This window comes from Manis javanica, chromosome 3 (genome assembly GCF_040802235.1).
Source record: "Manis javanica isolate MJ-LG chromosome 3, MJ_LKY, whole genome shotgun sequence".
Lineage (NCBI taxonomy): Eukaryota > Metazoa > Chordata > Mammalia > Pholidota > Manidae > Manis > Manis javanica.
In genome coordinates this window covers 208,500,073-208,525,448 of record NC_133158.1, presented here as the reverse complement: position 1 = coordinate 208,525,448, position 25,376 = coordinate 208,500,073, and the positions used below count along the sequence as shown (strand labels likewise).

Below are 25,376 nucleotides of genomic sequence, written 5' to 3'. Positions count from 1 at the left end.
ACAGTTTTCAGAGGCACCATTTGGTGACTCAAAGCAAAAGGAGTGAGACTTAGGGCTCCTGGAGTCAGACTCTTCTTTTTACCACTTTGGACAAATATTTACCATCTGTTTCTTTCATTTTTGTAAGCACAGAAATGAGCTCTTTTGAAAGAATCAATGTATATTTATTATGGGTTTTTACATGTTTTTTGAAACAAAGGGTTGTTATAGAAACTTTCACACATTTAAAGAGCAAAGGGTTAGACCAGAAATAGCATTATGTCTGATGGTCTAATGAAGTAACTGAAATTACATACTTTCCCTGAATATACTCAGTGTCACAAAAATTGCATATTTACTTTTTGTAGCCTGAAATATTTTAACATTACTGTCACTAATAAGGGCATATGAATACATGAGTCCAGGCATAGATTTATATACAAATTGACTACCACTTTGAGTTGAAAAAAAATCATAATTCTAAAACTGAAAATGAAGGCTGGGGGGCCTAACTGTGAATGTTAAATGTGTGTTTGTGTGTTGGCTGTTAAGCTTTGGGGTTCTTCTCTTCCATTTACAGTCTAACTATTTGAATCCATCACCTTGGGTTGAGCCTTGCTGAGCTTGATGACTCCTCTGGGTATTCGTGTGGCAGAAGTGCTTGTGCAGTGGCTCACGTCTGGTCTCTTGGCCCCAAGCCCACCCTGTAGTGCTCCTTCCTCTCTTTGAAGCTGGGTCTGGGTCTGTGCAAACTAGATGCCCTAGATTCCAGAACATTCTGGCACCCAGTCACATGATAACATGTCACCAAGTGGAGCTAGCATGTCTCCAGTAGGAAAGGGAGGAGGGGAGATTGCAGGCAAGAAGCAGCACTGAGTGTGTGTGTGTGTGTGTGTGTGTGTGTGTGTGCACACGCGCGCATGTGTGTGGGCGTGTGACGGTTTGGTGTTGTGGCAGGCAGAGACCAGAAGGTAGGCAGGGGCCAGAAAATGGAGGTGTATGTCTCAGGACAGGTCTGGACTTTTCTGTGGGGAAGAGGGAGATGTCAAAGGGATTTAAGCTGGGGGTGTCCTGATAAGCATTGCATTTAATCAGGTCACCTTGTGGCAAAGGGGAATGCATAGGGAGGTGAGTGCCGGCAGGAAGGAGGGGGCAGAGGAGAGACGGAAGGATGGGGTCCGGGACCGATGAGTGGAGCTTTGCTGTGGGCCCTGGGAAGCCCCGGGATCGGCACTGTGGGGGCCCAGATGCTTCAGACCCCGGCACACCCGCAAGTCAGACCCATCACAGATTCAAGGTCAATGCCAGGAAGTGCCATAGATAACATTGCAAAAATTCAGAAGAAAAAGACAAGTATCAGGCTTTCTGGAGGTCTTACCATCCGGGCAGGCGCTGGAAGAGTGGAGGGGACCTGAGGTTAATCCAGGCTAAACCTGAGTTCCTCGGAGAGCCGGCCTGTCAAGACATTCTAACTCAAGAGGGCTTCATGGCCAAATAATTTGGGTTAATGATATGTATCATATCTTTCTTTACATTATCGCAAAGCTTCTTTACATATTAAAGGCTCTGAGAATTCCTGAAGAAGCCTATTTTCGTTTAACTTGTGTCGGAAATCTGTATGAAGCAGCTCCATGTTCCCAGCATGCTTTTGCCCCCCAGTGTCTGCTATTAATTCCCTGCAGAACCATGCTGCACAGGATGGAGTCTGAGCAAACACCGGCCCACCTCAGCCCTCCGGCCTGCCTGAGCCCAGGGGAGCTGGGGCTGTGGGCGGCGAGCGCCGGGACCAGGGCCCGAATCTGTCTTCAGTTCGGTGTTCCGCCTGCTCATCAGTCTCACCATCCAAACACTTTTCACTGAGTCCTGACTGAGGCATCATGGAGGATTCAGTCGCAGATGATTCCTGGCAGCTCAGACCACAAGGAAACTAGCAAACCCCAAACCCTGAACCCACGACGCGGCACGGGTCGCGCAAACATGCAGAGAATGAAGCGTCATTCCCTTCTCGGGAGGGTGACATTAGCAAGATGTTAGCGGGGATCGGGGCAGATATGCAGCCCCCAGGGCCGGCTAGCCCTCCACGGCTGGGGCAGGGAAAGCAGGGTTCATTTCACGAGCCTGGGTGGGGCAAGGGAAGGGCCTGGGATGCGGCAGGGGGATCGTGGCCTTAGCAGTACACAGTAAGAATCATTTGGCTTTGATTATGAAGTCAAAGGCGAACAGCCTGAAAACTAGAAAGATAAGAGGGGAAATTGTGTCCATTTTGGGATTTGGGGCTGGCAAATATGTAGCAAGTGGGTTCCAGTAAACACATGAGGGCAGGTACAGGATTCCCTCTTAGATGGCAGAGTCCTGGGAGGGTGTGTGTGTGGGGGGAGGTGTACATGTGCATGCTTGCTCATGTGTGTATGTGCGTGGGTGTGGGTGTGCAGGAAAAATGTAGGGTGAGGAAATCCCACATATGTCCCTCATTTAACAGGCAGAACAGAGCAGGTTCTGGCCCTTTCAGAGGTGGTTGAGGCAGCATATGCAGGGCGGTGACCCAATGATGCCAGCCTAGAGCCCTCCGATGTATACCAGAATTACTTTGCCACTCACACAGATTCAGCAATAGCAATTGCAGTTATAAACATTGATAATTAGAACAAAATAATACAGTCAGGTCTGACTCATTTGTTGGCAATATTTCCCTTACCTTAATAACGGGAATATCTAATTAGGGGTGGCCTCCCTGCTGTTTTTAATAACGTGGTGTCATTCATTTACAAAGATCATTTAATCCCTGATCCAACTTCCTCTCTCTTCATATCGTCCTAAATTAGCTGCTGTCAGAGACGTCTTTCTAAACAAAGCTCTGATCCTATTACTTGCCTACTCAAAAAAAATCTGTGATGAACACACTCCTCCCTCTTAAAGAATAAATTCCCAACTTCATCATGTGGCATTTGAGGACATCAGGAACTGGCTCCAGCCCACCTCTCCAAATCCTGCTGTCAGTCCCTCTCACAGTCCTTTGTTCAGAGATGATACACAAAACGTGTAACAGCCAGTAAGGCCTGGGCATCCGTCAGACCCCACGGCTACGGGAGCCCAGCTGCATTCGGGAGACCCGGGTAGCCCAGGTGGGAGCTGAGACGAGAGTGTGGATATTCAGGGGCTGGGGCCGGTTCCTCTTTACAACTGGTTCAGAAGTGTTTCATTGTTTTAAACAGCTGAACATCAGCCAATCTATCCATGCTCCTCTTTTCCATTTTTGTTCTCTGTTTCTTGCATGCAGCGCATTTTCTACCTTTTTGCGTTTGTGCACAGATGCTCACTAAACCCTTTCACCCTTCTTCCTGGACAAACAGCCAGACCACATTTTCCAGGCTTCACTTAGGGCTGGTCACGTGACTGGGGTCCAGACAACAGAATAAGGGTAGAAGTTAGATGTGCCAGTCTAAAGTCTGACTTACAAAAAACCTGCCATGCCAGCCTCCATCCTATTACCCAGAATGCCAGCTGGATGCTGAGGATCCAGTGAAGGGCCAAGGGGCTGGAGGAGATGGTGGGACCATGAGAAGATGGAACCTGGGTCCCTAAATCGCCATATAGAAAGCTGTCCACTCAATACCTGCTTTCAACTGTTAAAAGACTGAGAAATATACTATTACTGCATATCACCCATTACTTTCAAATTTATATTATTGTTGTTTATGCAGCTCTCTTATTTCAGTTCCTTGATAGTAGATTTCTTCAATTTAGAGTCCCTGTTGAAGTCAATTTTTCTTAAGTGAGATATTCCAAACGTATATGAAAAGTATAAAGAAAAATGCAGTGGACATATATGTTCATTGGGTATACTGAACAAATGCTATAACTTACTCATACTTACCTCAGATCCTTTCAAGAAGTAAAACCTTACAGATACAGTTCCAGTTGTCACTCCTCCATTTTTTAACTTTTTATTAAGGTATTATTGGTATACACTCTTATGAAGGTTTCACATGAAAAACAATGTGGTTACTACATTCACCCTTATTATCGAGTACCCCCCATCACTCCTTCATTTTTATAAAGCTCATTGCTTTGTAAGTAGTAGGTGTTCAAGAAATGCCTTATGAATGAATATATAAATTCTGACACCAGTGAGTTTTCTCACTGGTGACAACTGACTTAAATTTGATGTCCTTTGTGACTGCAGCTTTGTGTTTCTGAGATCTTCTGCTAGCATCTGTATCATCATTTGGCTTCATGAAGTGCAATGAGGCTGAATAACTCAGAGTTGAATGGAAACCAAATTAGTTGCTTCCAGTGACATCAAGCAAGAAAGACCTTTGCCCTGCCTGGCCACAACCTGATTTTACAGGTGAAGGTAAAGAGGTTTTTTCAAAGTATCTGCATACTGGACAGTCTCTGAAACAAAATTTATTTTTCATTGTATACTAATATGCTTCAGATTCAGTTAATTTGAATGTAAAACTTTATAAGCTCTGGGATTATATGCCTTCCTATATTTCTACTATCACACAAATGTATTATAGTGGTAGACCTATAATACATAAAACATAATCTAATACTGTTACATCAATAGACAATGTTATGTTTTACATTATTCCATTAAATGTTCTATTCTACTTCTATATTTAATTTCTTCACTTGTCTTTAGACACACCAATATAATTACCTTTAACACAAAGCCCTCAAATGTGACACCTAAGCTTACTTTCACTATGCTCTTTGGATGGAAGGATGTGACATCAGTCTGGCTGTGCATTAGAATCACCTGGAGGACTTTAAGAATCCCAACTCAAGCCTGCACTTCACACCCATTAAATCAGAATCTCTCGGGTTGGGACTCAGATTTCACTGTATTTTAAAACTTTCCAGATGATATCAACAAGGCAGCCAAGTTTGAGGAACAGGACTTTAGAATTTCTAGTTTTCAGGTACTCTTTGCATTCTTTCCAGAAAGTTCATAGACCATGAGAATGAAATTGCTTCCTTTATATCAGATGATCATTGCCTCAATAAATTTCAAATGAGTCAGAACATTATTCTGTTTTGACCGGTCCTTTGCCATGGCAACTCATTGTGTCATTTGTTCGTAAATGAGATTTTACAGTCCTCAGCCCACACTCTGGTAAATTGCTTAGTAACCTTCTCACTGAATAATAAGATTGCAAATAAAATCTTTATTATTACTATTATCAGAAATTATACATTATAACACGCTATTTTCTTTCCAGTTGGTGTTCAGAAATTAAAGTCATCGAAAATCTAATAACAGGACTACTTGCTATTCATTTAATTTCCTTCTAGAAGAGAAAGTTCTCCTTAATAATTTATTTTCTAGAGCCAATCTTGCCATCCTCATTAGATGGTATTTTAGCAAATGCAAAAATACCATCCTTCTAAGCACAGAGGTAGAAATGGCTAAATGAGGGAAAATGTAACCTTCTCTTTGTCATTGAAAGAATTTTTTAAGCAAATATCCATAAAAGTAAAAGTTCACTGAAGTGGGCCCGAGTTCAGGGATGATGCCCCAGACTTAGCAGGATGAAGAGAGGTCGGAATGGGCCCTCTCCCACCCAAGGACAATGATACAGTGAAGCTTATTCTTGTTTTAGTTCTCCGGGCAGACAGGAGATTTGACCAGGATTGGTTTTCACTAATCTAGACACTAATACCCCTATCAGGGCGGCATGTGGTACAATTCCTTTGTCATAAATCTTGTGACAAATGCCTGCCATGTAGTGCACAACAGAAGTGATTTTGCACAGAGGGCCCTGCTCTGTTGTCCCTGAACAGTGTCACACGCCTGTAAAGCAGTTCAAAAAAGTCATTCAAGATGACTGGCTCCCCTGGTCTCTGCAGCATAGCTCTGTATGGATGGTCCCTGTGACTGGGTGCGTTCTGACTGTTGTAGAGAAATGTTATGATTTTAGGATAAAGAAGGAAAGCTAGGTAGTGAGAGAATTCGAAATGAATTGACCAACTTTTCCCTTTGCACTGGCCTGTTTTGTCTTACACATTTCACCCACAGCCACGCGTCATGTTCTAGAAGACTGCAGAAAGAATGCCATGTTCCAGACTTCCTCTACTTCTACCCCTGCCAGATACACAGTGTACTCACTGTCTTTCCTTTCTAAGATTTGAAAATGTCCCGTGTTCTGTAGCGTATCTGGCCCAGAGGGTTTGGGGCAAGGGGCTGTGGGTCCATCTACCAGGGCACGGAGGCCTTACAACTGCACAGGAGGCCAACCCCTCCCTGGTAGCAAAGTGCCCAACAGGGTCAGGACCCTGCCTGTGCCCAGCAGGGGAGCATGGGCGGGAGCAGACCGAGCTGGACATGCCCCTGGCTTGTGAGGGACCTGAGAGAGTCATCCTTGCTTGAACGAGCAGAGCCCTTTCTGTAAGCAGACCACTCAACTGCCAGTCTGAAAAACCCGACAGCTCTCCTCCCACCAAATTAGTTTATGTCCATATTCCCTACCAATGACTTGTGACTTCTATCATTAAAGGGCTACTTCAAATACTTAGACATTAATTTACAAGGTTATGTCTCTGTTGCTTTTCTCTCTTTAAAATCTTTTACTGAGATACTGAAATGAACATACATCACAGGTGCACAGCCCAATGATTTTTCACAAACTGAATACATCTGACGACTAACACCCAGATTAATAAAACAGAACATTACAAGCTCCAGTGACTACCCACAATGAAGCTTATCTGTGTCTTCTGGACAAGCCCTTGGTGCGAGCACCCTTGATATTTTGAAGATCTGTGGGGGATAGACTAGTTTCCCCTCCACATTTGCAAAGTATCATTTTATGGAGCTGACACATAAGAAGTATTTACACAAATAGCCAATTCCATTTCTTTGTATGAATTCCCATTGTTCCTCTAAGACTGACCATTTCTGACCTTGTTATCTGACCTCTGATCTGGTTATGGGCATGCATCTTCATTGTGGCCTGCTGTTATCATGCATTCTCTACTACTGTTTACCAAAGACTTCAGGAAGGTCAAGAGCTTCTGGGCAGTGTATGTGAATTTCAGAGAGAGAGAGAGAGAAAAAAAAATGTTCTCTTTTTCTGGGAAAACCTAAAGTGTAAGAACAAAATGTTACAGGGTATAGTGGACACCTGTTGCTCTGGCCACCTAAACCTTCATTGCTGCTAACGTAGCAATATGCCTCGTTCCAATCCCAGTGGCCCATTTGCATGGAGGATTCCTGTCCTTGGTCTGTGCACCTGGAGGACTTGCTCCCTGCTCAGGAAGTGGGTGGTGGAGTACAAGCCCAGCCCTACATCAGTTAGGACCCTGCAGTGGTTTCCTGGGCAGAGGTGTGCACATACAAAAGGTTTAGTTTCAGCTTGCTCGGAGGGCTTCAGGGTGGACGTCTCTGGTCAGTTGTGTTCAGTCCCACACAGTACAGATTCTGGGGACTTTCCCTTCCCCAAAGTCTCAGCCTTAACCTGAGCTTCCAAGGCATCACCTTTATTTTGGGGGATTAAAGTGATTCTGAAATGGGCACAGTTCCTAAACTAAAGTTTGCACGGGTTGGCCACAATCTGAAGCTCAGAGAGGTGTCACTTCTGTTAGACAGCTGGCAGGTCACATGCAGGCTGCTGTTGACCGGATGCCTCTGTCGGGCATATGGATGGCGTTGTGAATGCTGCTCCCGCATGCACCATGCTGGTCTCCCGTGGACTGGCTGTGTCTCTGAGACGGAGAGCGCTATGTGCCCTGGAAGTCCTGGTGCTGCCACAGATGATGCCCCTGTCTGAGGAAGATCTCCTTGTCGTTAGCTCCTTATCTCTCCCCACGGCACCTCCAGTTCAGGAGGCTCCGGGGTCCTCCCCTCTTGTTCCTTCTGTCTCCCTGCCAGTGAAATCTTCATCTTCTCCCTCGGGGTGAGGAGGGATGAGTCCATGAATTTCTATATTTGGTCTAGTTTACTGACTAAAGGTGCCCTGCTCTGTCCAAGCTTTGCCTTTGGAAGGAAAGGCCTTATTCCTTCCTTCCCCTGGGTCTGGCTCGTGCAAACCAGAAGCTCCAGGTTTCATAGCCTTGGCCCGTGGGTCCCATGAACCTCTTTTGGAGGTCAGAAAGTGGACTGTTGTTCCTTCCTCATAGTGTCGGTTGGGAGGTGACCGAGAAGAAAGCACAGTCAAAGCCAAAAAGGAAGCGTTTAAATGTAAACGGAACGTGTGATTTCACAACACATGTAATATGCCCTGTATCAGGGTGGATCTCGGGACTTGCTGGACTGAGGCTGTGAGCCCGGAAGGACGGGGCCCAGAGGGGAGGCCCGAGGGGAGGTCGCATGCGGGACTGTGCTGTGCACGGACACCAGCTTGGCTGAATGGCCCCTGCGCTGACTGTGTGAGTTTGCTAGGACTGCCACAGAGAAGTGCCACAGACTGGGCGGCTTAAACAGCAGAAATGTCCTTTCACAGCTCTGGGGGCCGGGAGCCCGAGGTCCAGGAGCTGGCAGGGCTGGCTCCTCCTGAGGCCCCTCTCCTGGGCTTGGCCGCCCTCCCCCTGCGTCCGCCCGTGGCCTTCCCTCTGGGTGTGCCTGTGTCCTGATCTTCTCTTTTTATAAGGATGCCATCATGTTGGATTCGGGCCCACCCTACTGACCTCATTTAGCCTTAACCACCTCTTTAAAGGCTGTATGTCCAAATATCGTCACCTTCCAGGTCCTGGGTGTTAAGACTTCAACATAGGAATTGGGGGGGGGGGGGGATCACAATTTAGCCCAAAACATTAAATTCCATTTTACCAGATATACTTATTTCTTTCAGCTATTTCGTTTTAGCTTGTTTCCACTTTGTGTTCAAACGAGCACCTTCAAGAGCAGCTGTATGCTTCCTGGCTGCCCCCTGTAAGTGCAGTGAAATTGGCTTTTGGTAACAGGTCCACTTCTAGTTAAGCCTGATGAAGCAAAGTTAAAGGGAAGCCAGATCCTGAGCCTGGAACCAGCTGGGCCTGGAATCACTGCTCATTTATCTGACCAATAAAATCCATTTGGATCAGGCTTGCTCGTCTGCGGGCTTCCGTCACTTGCAAATGAGAGTATTAACAGACCCAGTAGCATTCCCTTTCTCCCCCCGAATTATTTTTATTTATTTTTTGCTAGGTTGAAAATAATTGCCTTTATACATCTAAATAATTTAAATTATTGATAGGAATATATAGATATGAATGCTTTTTTATCAAAGAATAATTTACAAACAATGAATAGAACCCAGTGAAAACACATAATTTGATGAATTCTGACAGTTATGCACATCCATGGAACCACCACCATAATTAAGGCACAGAGCAGTTCCATCAGCCCCGAACGTTCCTCTTATTTTTTCATAATCCTTATGCTGCTTTTGACTTTCTCAGACCAAAATTGGTTAAGAAAAAAACTTAGACTTTCTCTTGAAGTTTTTTTTTTTAAGGTTCAGATTTCTCTTTCTTTTTCTCTTCTATGCTAATCCTATGCTTGTATTAATGCCATGGGCTATGGAAGAATGCGTCCAAGGAACGGCTTCAACTGAAGATAAAGATCGTCATGGCTGATTAGTTTTTTATGTCCATTTGAATATTTTAATATGCTATCATGTACTGAGTGCATACTATTGCTTGGCACTGTTTTAAGTCATGAATTCTCTTCTTTAGTATTTAAAATGGGCACTTGTGGTGCTCTGGTTGAAGCCATCCAATGAGGGGTATTTGTTATAGCAGCCCTCGGGAACTAATACACATGGGTTTTTTGTTTTTATTTTTCACTCACAAGAAGACATAACACTACTAAATTTGAGAATTGCTGCTTGTAGGCAATTAATCGTTATTCAAAGTCTTATATAGAGGGAGAATTTAAGACTTAAGTGACAGAAAGAGTAATCTGGATTGGAGAATAATTTGGACAAGGTGAAGATTATTGACAGGGGATTAAAAGGGAAGCTACAGTAATAGTTTAAGCAAGAGGTGATGAGTACTTGAGCTTGGGCAGTGCCAAATCGAGTGCAGGATAAGAGGTGTATTTGAGAAGCTGGGTAGGAAGTGCTTTTTAAGGGATACGATAGGGTTCTTGGATGACATTCAAGTTTATGACGAGGGGAACTGGGTGGACTGTCGTATCATCCTTGTTTGATGACTGAGTCGAAAAAAATCTGGAGCTCAGGAGGGAGATTTGAGCTGCGACTACAGACACTGCATCGCCAGTATAGATAAAAGTTGAAGTTCATGAGCATGGTGAGGTCACTCAAAAGCAAATAGCAAAATGAGGAAACAAAGGAGGGTGGAGGTCAGGTTATCCATTTCATCTCGGTTACGTCTCAAATTGTTCTATACAGACAGAAAATATTCACTTAAATTAACTGTTTTATAATGTCTTAGACATTTAATGGGAATGGTTGCCAACAGGGGTGAGCCTGTTGGCACCCCTAAAACAAGGGGTGAGCCAGGGCCCACGTGATCTGACTTTTGAAAATACTGTTACATCTAGCACATTGCAAAAAAACCAGAAAGGCCACGTCTTAGTGCATGAGGCATGTGAACACTTTTGAGTTCTTGGGGTTGTTGAGGGGGGGGGTCATGTGGGTCAACCTAGGTGCCCTACATGAAATTGCCATCCCTATTTATAGAGTTAGCAAAATGAGTTGTTTTTTATTTAAAACCATTTTTTATTTTTGAGAGGCAAGAATCAATTGGAAATAGGTACAAATGTGCAGTACCAGCACATAGAGGGGAAAAAAAATCCTCAAACTTGCTGTATTTTGTGGATTCATCATTGTTCCCAAAATATGTGTTTGGTAGAAATTGTGTCTTAAAAGCCTATTGATTTTCAAGCTATATATAGGTTATTTTGTGATGTTGGCTCAGATGTTTCATTCACACATTAATGGGGAAATTTCCCGGTTCCTGGAAGAATGTAACCAATCAATAGTATTTTTGCCAGCTTTCTTTTATATTTTTACCAATGACTTGCTACGCTTGTGGAATAAAACGAGTGAAAAAGCAACACACACATGCACATACAATATAAAGCAAGAGACTCGGAAACACCTAATTATTCTTAGTCTAAGGGCTTGTTCTGTTTTGAAACACAAGAGCTTATAGTGTGATTTTTAAACTGTTATAATCAACAGTCATATTACCTGCTAATAAGGTTGCCTCCAGCTTGGAGGATGAAATTAAATCTGTCTTCCAATGTGTATTTTGCACCACACTAATTCTGTGGGATTTTTGGCTTATACAAAAATGTCTTCAGTCAAATAAGTTTGAGGAATACTGGATTAAATAAAATTAAACTGTTTCTCAGAGGCTACAGAGTGAGAATGCATCCACATGTCTCCAGGAAAGGATGGGGTTTCACTGTTTCCCAAACTTATTTGACTCAGCACCATATTTTTTCTCCAATCTGTTTGTGGGACTAATGATCCATGTAAGATATTTTTGACACATTGATATTGAGCATCTCATGTTCACATTTGGGCCACGATTCCCAAGTGCTTCACCTCCTAAATAAGTTTGAGAATCACTGTTCTGAGTCATGCAGAAAAAGCTAGGAGATTACTAACAGCAGATGTACTGTGCAAGGCCTGCTGATCGTTCCCCAGTATGTCTTCTCTCCTCCTCCCTTTGATAATGAACTCCTGAATTTTTAACTGCACAGAGCTGCCCAGAATAAAGCCTTTTAATCCTCTTTATACTAGGTGAGAACTGATGTGAGAAATCTCTGTGCTGTGCCCTGAAAGGATAAGGATATATTTTCATTCTCTTGCTCTCTTGTTTCCATTGCTTGGAATGCAGTTGTGATGGCAGGAGTCAGAGCAGCCATACTGGGATAGGAAATGAAAGCATCAAGTTGAAGAGGGCAGAGAAATATGATAGAAGTAGCCTGGGACTTTCATGATTGTGGAGCCACTACACCTGCCCTGGAGCACCTCCCTGGTGTTTTACATGAAAGAGAAATAAACTTTAATCTGCTTCAAGTCATTTTTTATTGTGAGGTTTTTGTTATAGCATCTTAATTTATATCCTATCTGATCACTGAATCTATGGACCAGGAGGAATAAGCACCATGTAGAGAGTGTGACAACTCTGGGTGTTGAGCATGCTTGGAACAGCTCTAGTTTGTTGGTAAAGGAGCTAAATGGGCTATTTTTCTTTTCTAATTATTTATGCGTTTTTATTGTCACACTCCCTGTAAACAGCACATACATTAGCTGTGACTCATCTTCCTCCCACGGCTGTTATTAAACCTATTGAAAGAATTCATTTACATCATTGTGTTTGACAGCCTGTTTCTTCAGAATTCAAAGGGGAAAATTTGACATACTATATTTTGCAGCAAATGAATTCTTTATTTTCTCAGAGTGATTTTCAGAAGAAAGGAAGAACACTTAGGAAGTGTGACAGCCCTAAGTTATCATTCCCATCTTCATGTCACCTGCGGCAGAAATCCAATGGGCCAGCATCTGTCAAAAGCTACTACTATATACCCAGCTTTATGCTAGATGTTGTGGAAGAAACCAAAGACAAGATCTGGCTATCAAATAGATTACAGATTGGTGTTCAAGCAGATTACAAATTGATGTTCCTGCTTTACCTTCATAGATGGTGTGTGTGTGTGTGTGTGTGTGTGTGTGTGTGTGTGTGTGTGCGCGCGCGCGTGCGCACACACGTGCAGATACTCTCTATATAGCTTCCCTTGCCATGTACAATGTTTCCAGACTGGGACTTCACCTACCAACAAGTACTTAACGCCCAGTGTGTATCTACTGTTACCTTAGGTATTATGGATGTTATAAGATATACGATCCTTTAAGACTAACAAAAAGATCACACATAACAGGTAGCAACAATATAATACAGTGTATAAAAAATTTGTACTGATTTATTGGCTATAGACACCTACATGGTCAGTTTTAGTCCAAAGCATGGCAGATTTCTAATAGTTGCCCTGGCCAAAATTTCTGGAGTTGTCTGTCAACAAATTAATTTCCTTATGGAGAAAAGAGTCAAGAAGAATTAGGCGCGAGAGCAGATTAAGTTACACAGTGGAGAAGTGAAATAGAAAGGGTTTCCCCCTCCTCCCTATCCTCCGCAGCTCTGGTTTTGATACATTCCATTTGTCATTTTCATTGTTTTCCAGGTTTGCAAAATGACTTGCGGTGTCAGAGAACATGTTTAGACTGTCAGAAAAGAAAATACAGCAACCAGCTTTGATGGAGATATATAAGCCCTTTTTCTAAATAACTGGCTTGTGCCTGCTGACGGTGTCTCTGTGATTTACTGAAATGCCTGCCCCAGTGCAAGACCTGCATTTTCTAGACAAGGAAAGCTCATTTTGATACTGACAGCATCATCTGGAGGCAGAAATAATCACAGATCTTTGCTCCCTAGTCATTCATACTTCTGTCTTCTCCAGTCCACAGACATTTGGTGTGTTTAAGGCAAATTTTCTTAGACCCTCCTTATTACTACAGCATTATTACAGATGTGGAGAGTTCCAGGCTTTGATTGCACGGGAGCAAAGGTGATACAGCAGAATCTTTGGAGGATAAGGTTAAGCCTTAATACATGTCTTTTCTGTATGTGGGTGTTACAGATGTCTGAAGAGCAGGTTGTGTGGCTTTACTCTCTTGGGTGCTGTTAAAAAAAATTATTTAGACATTTGTTCAAGTGTTTACTTAGGACTGTCACATTAGGTATAGAGGCCACTGCAATGGGGTTTTCCAGTAGGGGAGAGAGGTTGGGCGCAGCTCCGAATATAACAAGGTCTGTTGGGAGATTTACAGACAAGGAAGAAGGTTGGGTGGTAAGTGGGTGGCAGATTACTAAGAGGAAAGGGTAATTTTTGGCTAAACTGGCAGGTGATGGTGATCAAGTATCCTCTGGGGGAGACGTGGAGGAGAAAGGATGAGGGTGATCAAATATGGAGGGTGAGGGGTTCTGGCTAAATGGATTTAGCAGGATTCTTGCTAAAATAGGGCTCACGAGGACATACTGGTGAGGGCTGGGAGCAAGTCAAACAAGGGCTCAGAGGAACCTGTGCGGTCTGGTCAGGCAGGGAGTCTTTGTCAGGGCCTCCTGTACAGTGCTGGGAACTAAGCAGAAAAAATAAGTGCAGCAGGATTGGAAGCAGAACGAAAGGAAATACCCTTTGCACACTTACTCTGTGTCAGGCACGTATTTCCCTTCCCTTCCCTCATTTGGTCCTCACCAGAGGTAGATTCAATGATTTTACGGAAAGGAAATTGAGATTCAGGGAGATTAAGTAACTCCTGAGGGCGGGATTCAAATCATCTGTCTGTATCCTGGACAATGCGCAAATCAGGGGGGACCTGTTTGGACTTGAAAATGGAGGACACTTTCCTAAAAATACAGTACTACTTAGGGCCTCGTGTGACCTTCCCAAACAGTGGGTTTGGGAGCTGTGCAAGGGCAAACCTATCATGACTGAAATAGAATTTTTCTAGCAGCCTAATAGGGTGGTGAGTCACATCAAATTATTTTGGATTCAGGAGGAAAAAAAAAATGTGACAGTTGCACACTAATGTGTGCACTACAAGTCACGTATCATGTGTAAAGAGACCCAATCGCTGTCATGAGTACGGACACGGTGATGATGCCACATGGGGAAGAGCTGGCCTTACAGTGTCAACTCTAGGTGTCACTCTAAGATCCAGCTGGCTGCGTTCAAAGCTACTGCAGAGGCCTGGGCTTCCCACATTCCTTTCAGCTGACTCACTGTGCAGTTCCTTCTCCGTCGCAGCTGTATTTTTGGAGGCAGGAACTGAGGCAGAGAATAAAATCTTTCAACACTGACTTTACGACACCCCTAAGATTAAGATCAGGAAATTGAGAGCGTTCTTGGAGATGCAGAGACCTGAGCGATTGCCCTGCCCGCCACCATGAAAGGCCAGCAGAATAGAACAGGAAGGGCTTTGTGGCCTGCAATGTGCCTTAACAGGGTAGGGTTTTCAGCCTGCAACACACCATTCTTTAAGAAAAAGTGCATCTGAGAAAAAATCTTGCAGTAATGACCCCAGATGGCGTGACATGTCAGCCCCACCTCCTGGTTTTCGTCCTGGAGGACGTGCAGATGAGGACCACGGTGGAGATGAAGGAAGCGTCTGGAGATTTCTGGTTTCAGGGAATGAGTCCTTTGCCCGCCTGGTTCTGTTTTCAGGCAGTTGCCTGGGTGCAGGCTGCTTCCTGGCAGAGCAGCCAGGAGGAGGCAGGCGCGAGGGAGTGAAGGGAGCAAAGAGCACCCGTCGGCTTTCTCCATCTGTTCTTCAGAGCTACGATGTAAATACCCCAAACACGAGAGGCAAAGGTGCCTCTTCGTCACTCTCTGTGGTGATTGAAGATCCTCTCTTCTACTTTTTCGCAGTGAACGTTTGGTTTGAGAAGAATTCCAGCAGATGCAAAAACTTCTGCTTTTTATGCACAAATGGGGTGTTTCGAAGTCAGCACTGCGCATACAGTATGTAAATTAGGGCCTCAATGTGGGAGAGCTGAAGCCCATCTGGGAGCACCACCCTGCCCAGGATTCAGCTCAGATTAAGCAGCACACAGGTGGTGAAAGGACTGGACTGGGTGGCATCGGGACGACTGAGGGGACTGGTGAGCGATGAAGGGAGACAAGGAACGTAGGTGCGTTCTCAGAGAACTCAAACCCCGACAGCCTCAAAGATCACGAACAGTTCCCTACTAAATCCATTTAAATGAACATCAGACTATTGCGTATTCAGCAGATATCATCAAACATGCATTGACTCTAAGAGGAAGTGGCTTTAAAACTCTCACCTGAAAACCCTTGCCTTTCAGTGTCCACCAACGCTAGACAATCAGGTCATGATTCTTACCTAGTCCTAAGAGTGTCGCCAGAGATGGGTCCTTGGTCTCATTGTGAGAAAGAAATTCAAGAATGGATGCAGAAAAGCCTTGAACATGAAGACATTATTTGAATATTTAGATTGAAAGAAAGAAGAGACTAAGTGCAGGCAGACCCAGGGGGGCCACGCAGGAAGCGACAAGGAGCCTTTTGTATATGAAGGGAGATAAATATTCACTAAGTAAGATCAGGATTCAAAGGGACCAGGTGGAATCTTCCTGGAGTTCAGGCCTGTTCAACCCTCATGGCAGGTGGGGGAGTTTTTTTGACTCTATTTGCTTCTCCTCAGAACCATCATGGAGTACGAGGTGTGCATTTTACTATGTGAATGCGAGTAAGATATATTTGCAGGGGAAGTAAGGGGCAGCGTCTCCATGTTGGAACCAGCCAGTTTTGGCCCATCTGTTATCTATATCCTCCCTCCCCACGGGTACGGCTCGGACAGGATGCGTAGAATATAAGCAAGATCATGACTGAAGACCCCCTCCCTCTTCCCTGTCCGCTTCTGGCTGCCTACCTTCTATAACGACAAGACCCAGCATTGAAAGACTCACCTTAAACCAAACTCCAAATCCATATAAATTGCAATTTGGCCCTGCCCATCTGCAATCAAGGAATGTTCTCTGTCTCATTGACAGGTTATTTGAGTGGCAGCAGCGCCCTTGAGCTCTCAAATGCACCTGCTTGCCGATCATCTCCTTCATTCCCAGACTCGCTTAGCTCTTGGGATCCTACGCTCTCCTGGTCTTTTCCTACCTAGAAGGCATCTCATTTTGAAGACATCCATCCAGTGAACATCTCTACACAGATGACATGAAGCTACCCCTTCAGTAAGCTTTGTTCCTACATTCTCCCTACAACAAAAGGTTCCCTGTTGCATATTTCTCAGTCATGACAATTCAACATTTTCTTGACTTCCTTCTTCCTCATTTCTGATAATAGCACTGTAAGATAGCTGAATGTGAAATCTATTCATCTATTCATCTTTGATTCATTCCTTTCCTTTATTGCCTATCAACAATCAGTCATTAAACCCTGTTAATTTATCCCAAAAACCATTGTACTGATCTTCTTCTTTGTATTTCCATCACTGGTCAACAGTCTGGGCTTTTACTTTGAGGTCCTTAAACTTTATTGTGTGCATAGACTCCTTTGAGGTTTCATGGAATTTATGAATTTCGTTCCCCCCTCAAAATGTAACTGTGCGCCTACACACAAAATTTTGAGTATAATGCCAGCAAGTTCACAGGGCCCCTGAAGTCCAAACTCTTATCCTAATAGTTCTCTCTGTCTGTAATATTATCCTTCTCATTCTATCCATATAGCACGCATATTAATCTTTAATAATGTCACTCTCATAAATGAATGGTAATGTCTTTGTATCAGCTTCACAGTAAAATCTGCAGCCCATCCGGGCATTCCCACAGCCTTTCTCAATCCTGTGAATAGGACTCTCGTTGCCCTTTTGACTTTACCCTCTTAAATATAGAAGTCAAATAAACAAGGAAAAAATTAATGGGCATATATTAATTGAGCACTTTGCATACAAGGGGGTGCTCTGCTGGCCATAGGGGTGTCAGTGACTCCCCTACCCTAAGGCTCCCCCCATCCACTTGCTCTGTCAAATCTATGTCCTTTTTGTTTTCTGGACATAAGGGAACTATGTGGGCTTTGGAGTTTAGGCAGACTTGTGTTTGGAATGAAGAGGAGCAGAACATAGCACCCCAAAATATACTTCCTTGGCATAAGGATTATTTTGAGAAACAGCAGACATAGGAGAAGCTCTGAAGAGCAGAAGTTACACTTTTGTAAAGGAAACTTGCATATAAAGGAAATTTCCATTGTAAGGGTATCTCCCTCTGCAACCGGAAGAGAAGGATGACTAATTTACAAGGGATCCTATCAACGGGGAAGGCACTGATTTAAATCTGCATAATAAACCTTACCCGCATTTACTATGCTTTTTCTGACAAACTCCCATAACTGACCTCCCCCAACGCCTCCTTTTGTCTTTAGCTAAAGATGGTATTTGAGCTGGAGCTCTAAGCCACTTCTCTGAGTTACTCATTTTTCCCTGGGTATCTTCCCTGTTTACCTAAGGTATACATGTGAATAAACTTCTGTTTGCTTTTCTCTTGCTAATCTGTCCTTTACTATAGGGGTTTTAGCCAAGACCCAGAACAATAAAGGGGAAATGATTTTTCCTCCCCTACAGAAACATCAGTCTATACACTAGCAGTCTTACCTCTAAGTCTCACATTTTCTTCCGGAAATGGGGATAATAGTAACTATTCACAGATGAAGAGTTCACTGGAAAACATGCAATGTCTAGAAGAAAGCCTGGGACCTAGGAGCTACCAGATATGTGCCGGGTTTTCTACCAGGTAAACTTCAGCAGAAGATCCTTCTCTAATGATTTGCCTGCCCAAATCAGTGAATTTCAAATTCCTTCAAAAGAGCAACTTGTATCTACAAGTTTGTCTGCAAACTCTGTACTGTGCCATCTACCAGGGTGAGGGGTAAGCAGTGAATCCACGAATGAGCCCCCCACCCTTTGAGCATGTGACCTCTTTCAACTCTGAGCAAAGAATAATCTTGGATCATTTGACAAACGAGCTTTGAATAAATCTGTGATCACAGAAAGCATTGTGTCACAAGGAATAACCTCATTACTTGTGGTAGATTTCTCAGAGGTAAAGCCATGTTGATGTTTTTATTCATATTCACTGACTTAATTTTCCTCATCAGCAGAGGATGAATACTGAGTCAAGGGAAAATTATGTATTTTGTTAGATTTTGTACTTCGAGTTTATAACTCACAAAAGAGAAACATGCCTTCGTAGAGCCCCCAAACCATTGTAAGTGCTATAGTCTACACTGGCACGGGCAGGCAGAGGCTGGAGGGACTCTTGGAAAGGGGGGTTTAGGAAAAATAAGGGTGGTGGCTGACCTACAATGACTTATAATCTTACTAGGGAAACAATTTGTTTCTGAAATGATTAGGCCACAATTACGTTCTAATGAAAGAATCTTTGAACTGATTTTCAATTTATTGCCTCCATTATTGAGAAGATTATTATAACATGGAGTTCATAAACTTCACTACTGGAATGCCAGAAAAATAAAAAGTAAGAGAAAAAATAAAGGTGAGAATTGGGTCATGACTTAAGCATCCAGTTAGTATGGGTGCGTGGTGGGCTGGTCTCTTGGGTTATGCTTTCCTAGGAATAGGTCTGTGGGGTGGTGGTAGGTCTCACCTCCCCCTCCTTCCAAATCTAGGGTAGAATTGTGTTTAAGTCAGTTCCTCTCAGTCTACCAGGCTGAGACCCAGACACAATGGAGGTTCCTGCCAGAACCAGCAGAGCTAATGGGGAACTTCTGGCCTCCCCCTACCAGAACCTGAGTACAGCCAGATTCTCTCTGAGTCCCTCTGGGCCTTGAGTGCAAAGCTGCCGTGCTGGGGTGCTGCTATTGCAGCAGCTCAGAGCTGTGGCCTCCCTGGCTGAGTGATGGAACAGGCCTCCCCTCCTCCGTTACTCAGAGCCAGCTGCTGAGCCTGGGGACCACCCTCTCCCTTGCAGGGAGAAAGCGGGCAAAGGAGGAAATGGGAAAATGACTTTGGCAATGGCCCAAGATTCCTGAGTTTGAAAGCCAGCCTCCCATCTCTGCTCCATCCCCTCCTCCAAACTCATAAAAAAAGGCCCCCCTGTCTCTAATCGCTGCAGAATTGTAGCTGCTTTCTCTCCTGTCAGTGGGACAGTGCATTTCCTTACCCATCACAACCTTCAGATAACCTATTCGTGCCCCACAACAGTGCCATCCTGTCCAGTGGCAAATAGATTTCAACTGTCATTTCCTGAGCTGCATCTGTAATGAGATTCAAGGGGCTGTGGAGGGAGGCGCCCCTCCCATTGCCCCAGAAAGAGGCTGTGGTGAATATTGCTGTCACCGCATTGATGACTCCCTCTCTTCAGGGTCGTTTTGCATTCTTTAGTTCCGTTTTGCGCTCCTTCCTGTAAGCTGCGGTATCTCTTTTGACCATGACATAGGGAAGCGGTGTTTGGAAATCTGGTATCTCAAGGCTGGGGGAGCTGCAGTAGCTGGGGAGCTCTGGCTGCTGACCACTGGCCACACTTAACGCCTGAGAATATTCAAAACAAAGTACTCCCAACAGCTGTGATAGTCCAGGGTGTTACAGTGTCTTAAGGGCTGGTGAGGTCCCAGTCCCCTCTGAACTTGCTCTAAAGGGTTCATCACCCCCAGGTCAGAGCCGAGACATCCACCAGGTTCAGAGGGAGGCATCCACCAACCAGTGGTAGCTACTACCTCCCCTCAGCTTAACTGAGTACATCAGATCAGCATGTGGAATTCATATTCATATACATACCTTGGAGAGGGGGTTGCGTTTTTTGAGCTTTCATGTGCCAGATTTCACTCCTCGTATTAAATGAGTCCGACCACTACAGAACAGCCAAATCCCATAATTACATCTTTGCCATGGCCACCTGTTCCATAGTTCAAATCCCAGCTCTTACACTCATTCTGCATTTCACCTGCTAAACCACTTAGCGGCTCTGTCTCCGCTTCCCCTCTGTAAAGACAAGGACAACCGTCTCTCTCTTATCAGGGTTTTGGGATGTGAAAGGAGGTGTATCTGAAAACATCCACCTGGTGTCCAATATATAGAAGGCACTCGGATGTTAGCCTCTTTCCTTCCTACCCCATAAATCTATGGTACTTTAGAAGAGGCAGGGTAGAAAATAAGGTTATTGCATCAGACTATATTCCTGATTCAGGAGACACTATAAACAAACAAAACAACCTTAGCTCTAAAGACAAAAGACAGTAGAACTGGAGAATTTTTACTTTCGGTACTTGTTATTTTTACTGCTATCATTTCATTACATTTAGTATGAATACAGTTTTTATGATAGATATTGCAACAGTCATTACTGAGTTTGTGAAGTTGGAGGCAACTGGACCTATAATGGTCTAAATTCTCTCCAAGTTAAAACAGACCACTGTTTTGATAAGCTATTCAACTTGTGTGTCTATGATATCAATGTACCCAAGATTTTAATATCTGTATTTCCTTTCTTGCGCATTTCTTTCAAGGTGTAACATGTAGCAAATGGTTATACAGAAGCCTACAGACGTCCACCGATATTTTCTTTCCCATCCAATTCAGAAGAAGAGACATTCTCTTGGTTTGCTCAATCTCTCCATGAAGTACATGAACTGAAAGTGTTTAAACTTCTCAACATTTGGCTCGTGGCAAAGACAAACCCCAAATCTAGTTTTCCTGGTGCACCGAGCTACCTTTCTATTTCTTTTATTACGAAGATTGAACGAATTAATAATCTTTCCTCAACTGACTTGGAGAAACATCCTCAAATACATTGCACTCTTTTACGTCCTTGACACGTGAACTCAGTGGAGGAAGATGTAATATCCGTTTGACTAGTTTTGGCTCAAGGCGGAAGCCCACCAGCTTAGAGAAGAGCAACAAGTGCCCGACTTTGTGCTTTGCCACGATGCAATTTGACCATAAGGTGGCAGGAGCCTCCACATAGTAAATCCAGGTTCAAAAGGAAGCGCTGGCATTTGTGTAAGTATCATGCATATGTGCAAACTTTGAAGCCTCATTATTCATTTGCCTCTTATTCCAAGGGCACTCTAGTTAGCCCCCGGGAGAATGAATCCTCTGAAGATAAATACTCCAATAAATCGAAACTTTGTGCGACCCATATCTTGTCCCCTTCTCCTTAAATGTTTTGCCTCTGTCACAAAGGACTAAGTGGGAGGGAAATATATGTTGAAACATCCTGGATGGGCTGGAACATTGAGCTCTTCTGTGATGACTGCCCGACAGGCTAACTTAGGAGCCGACATCTCAGTATCTCTGTTTCCCTTTTTGGACATTTCTCTTAGGGTGTAATATGCAGTAAAGTAATATATAGCAGCCTCCATGGGGCGCTTGTAGAGACCTGCTATTTTAAATTGCTTAATTGGGCTTGTCATCTTTGTTAGAGCTGGGAGGTGTGGGAAGTTTAACGAGGAGAGGAAAGGCACTTAATTGGGACTGTGTTCTATATATCTCTATGTAACAGCAGGATCTTGAAAAGGGGGGAGGGAATCTTATATAAAGAACGTCAGAAAGACTGATAAGTGAGGATACAGACAAATCCTCCAAGCACACAGAAGTTGCACTATGAACTACAGCTAACATGGCAGTGACGTTATGAGCAAGAACCTGCTTCTAGAAGGTGCCTGTGTTGTATTTTTAATTTTTTAATTTTTTATTAAGGTGTTATTGATATACACTCTTATGGTTCCTGTGTTTTATAATATGGTAAGTCACATTCGTTAATCAAGTGGAGTTTTTGCTACAAAAAAAGGCTAAGCAAACCCCTACAACACAGCCACATTAGACAGGAAAACCTTGCCAAAGTGTGGGAAAGTCAGTAAAGCACCCCATTTGCTTTCAGGGCTTAAGCTTGCAAGTTCTGTCAGAGCACAATGCTGTGTGTATCAAAAAGCAGCGTGGAACTAAGCTTTAGAAATTACTTGTGCCTCAGTAAGACTTTGCCTGTGATTAACTATTCAAGGTCTGGAGGCTTGTTTAAAGAAAGCAGAGTTTGTGAATTAATCTGTAGACACCAGGAGCTCAGGGCATAACCAAAGCTCAGCTGCTCATGGGTGGCCCTGCCATTACTCGCTGTCGGGGTGATGCCTGGAGCACTGGGCTCTGACCAGGAATTGGGGACTCGCCAGGGCTGGCTGTGGGGAGCTCGCTGCGGAGGACTGCAGCAAGCAGGCTGGCATACCCTGTTAAAGGCACAGCACGGAATTCCCTCCAGCTAAGCTTCATCTTTGGCTGACCTAGAAGAACCTGACACCGCCATCAGACAAAGAGCCATCTCAGAAGGGACTCCAGGAGGGGCTCGGCCCCCAGGGCTGCAATCTGTGTAGGACTGAAAGACGGTGTTTTTAGGTTACAGTTCTTAGATTTCTTAGATCTGGCCTGACTGATCTAATAAAAACCCAGTTTTATTTAGAGGGGAAAACGCTTCCCATATTTCCACCTAGGTTTTCAAGTTCATTTGAACCTTTCCAGGGACCTTTGAAAAGGGCTGTACATCCTATGTGAGTGATCACGAGGTGCAGGAAAGCCGTCTCCACAGAGAAGTTCCTGGCATTCTTTGATAATTTGCCCCCTGAGGGAGGTCTGCATATTCCAACCAAGTACATTAGCAATGCAGGCATAGCCTTTCCTTTCATTTTCCTGTGAACAGAGATAAATAGTTGAATGCTTCCTTCCCACGTGATGAGCATTGATCTAACTTGTGCTCCCCGAGATTTAGTAAGGAGGACTTCAAGGTTGAAGAGCAGAAGGAAGAAAGGCGAATTTAGGGGAGGAAAGGGGAGGCCGCAAAGCACCCCCTGCATGGCTGAGCTGGCTGTTAACTCCCCAGAGGTACCAAGAAATGGGAGACTGGGTGGCATCAGCTCAGGGGGCCCTTATCCCCGAGCGGCTGGGCGGGGACTGCTGATTTTTTGCAGTGCAGTAATCCGGAATGAATGTGTGTTTGGTCTTGCGTTCGCTCACTGGCGAGCTCAAATCTACTGTATGCCTCAGTTGCCTTCTCTGTAAAATGGTATTAATAATAATAGCTCGTAGCACTGATAGGGGAGATGATACCCGGGAAGTGCTTTCTTTGCATGGCGTCTGGCGCGTGGTGAACCCTCACTCAGTACAGGCGATGTGGTGGAGGAGAGGCGGGGGGCAGGGCTTGTTCCAGGGCGAGGTGAAGGGTGCTGAGGCCGCCCTCCTCTCTTCCCCGGGTCAGCACGTTGCCAGCGGGGCTCCGCCTATGGCCCCAATGTGCTCCGGTAAGAAGCCTCTCAACCCCCTCTCTGCTGTGGGTTTCCGCAGTCACCTACTTTCTAATTTCTCTGTGCCCCAGTTCCAAACATGCAATAACAGGGATAATAATATTCCTGTGGAAGGTTTATTGCGAGGATTAAAGGACACGTGTGTAGATTCTAGCCCTGCAGCAGGTGCGCCCAGTCCTCCTTCCTGCCGCAGGCCGGGCCACCCAGAGGCAGGAAGCAGGCCCTGGGCGCAGACTCCTCCTCGGAGCAGGGGGCGGGGTACCCGCTCAGCCTCGGCCCTTGGGACCCGGCAGAGCACGGGGTGGGGCCCGAGGAAGGGTGTGGTCCCCACAGTTTCCAGCGCCGCTGCGGCTTCCCAGGGGGAGCGCAGGTGCCCCAGGGGCCCTGTGGCTGCGTCTGGGGATGAGGTCCCCCGGCCTCTGCTGTTGGGGCCACCATGGCCTCGGGAACCCCCCTAGGCAGAACCACCTCTGGGCTCGAAATGTGGGCCTGAGGATGAGGACACCCTCTGCACGGTGGTAAAACCCTCTAGACTGAGACAGGCTTGCGTCAGATTCTGCTTCAGCCCCTTGGTAGCCCCGTCAGCGCAGACAATCCCCTTCAGCGCTCTGGGCGTGCAGAACACGGAAAACGCTCTGTTCCCCAGGGCATAGGTTTCCAGGGGATGAAATGAAACAACCTGTGCTCAGTTTTCTACGACAGACGCTGCCGTGCGCGGCCCACAGTGTGCCCTCTGTAAGCGGGGCACGGGTGGAGGCCGCTGCTGTGCATGCTACTGGGCATCTGGAGCCGGTGTCCTCGTTTTATAAACCGCCTGCCTCTCAGCCTGCAAACGCCCAGAAGACAGGGAGTGTATGTTATAGAGGCACAATATCAGTGTGTGCGTGTTGAATAAAAGACCAGCTCTGATTCGCAAGAAACATGGTAAATGATGGGGACCATAGTGTATGTTGAGAACCAGCTTTGAACCCGGAGCTATGCTGGAAGTAGTGTGGCTCCTGCCTTGAGGTGGTCTGGTGCCTTGGTGGTGGTGATGAAATTTCCACATAGACAAAGAAAGAGCTACACATGCCACACTGTGTGTTTATTAATAACATATATGAAGTATGCAAAATATGCACTCTAGAAAATGTGTGTTACATGTGTTTGTGGGTGCTTTTGGAACTAAGAGATTAAAGAGGTGATGTTAGGACAGAATTAGCTGTAAAGACTTATGTCAGGATTGGGGGAGAGTGCTCGCTTTGGCAGCACATATACTAAAATTGGAACAATACAGAGAAGATTAGCACGGCCCCTGCGCAAAGATGACATGCAAATTCGTGAAGTGTTCCATATTTAAAAAAAAAAAAGTTTGGGGGAGAGGGAGCCTTGGAGAGGACAGGGCCATGAGGGTCAAGGGGAGTAGGCAGGGAGGCAGGCCGGGATGCAGGCAGGATTCAGTGCTATCTGTAGGTCACAGAGGACTCTTAATATGAGGAGGATTTTTATGCTCTACTGATACCGTCTTTCAGCCAAGAGGGTGACATAATAAAAATGATGTTTTGAGACGATTAATCTGGCACTGTGGTGCAGGACCCATTAACAAGGAGAAGATTCTGTCAGTTTGGGGACT

General features: G+C 44.8%; 1 long non-coding RNA gene and 1 other non-coding gene across 2 annotated transcripts; both read left to right on the top strand.

Moving 5' to 3' along the window:
* The first annotated feature begins 908 nt into the window (after nt 1-908).
* Nucleotides 909-21,608, top strand: LOC140848253 (uncharacterized). Its single transcript, XR_012128824.1, has 3 exons — nt 909-950; nt 4,163-4,333; nt 20,984-21,608. It is a non-coding gene; the product is annotated as an uncharacterized lncRNA (long non-coding RNA).
* Nucleotides 21,609-24,996: 3,388 nt separating this feature from the next.
* Nucleotides 24,997-25,103, top strand: LOC118973601 (U6 spliceosomal RNA). Its single transcript, XR_005063044.2, has one exon. It is a non-coding gene; the product is annotated as a U6 spliceosomal RNA (small nuclear RNA).
* Nucleotides 25,104-25,376: the final 273 nt, after the last annotated feature.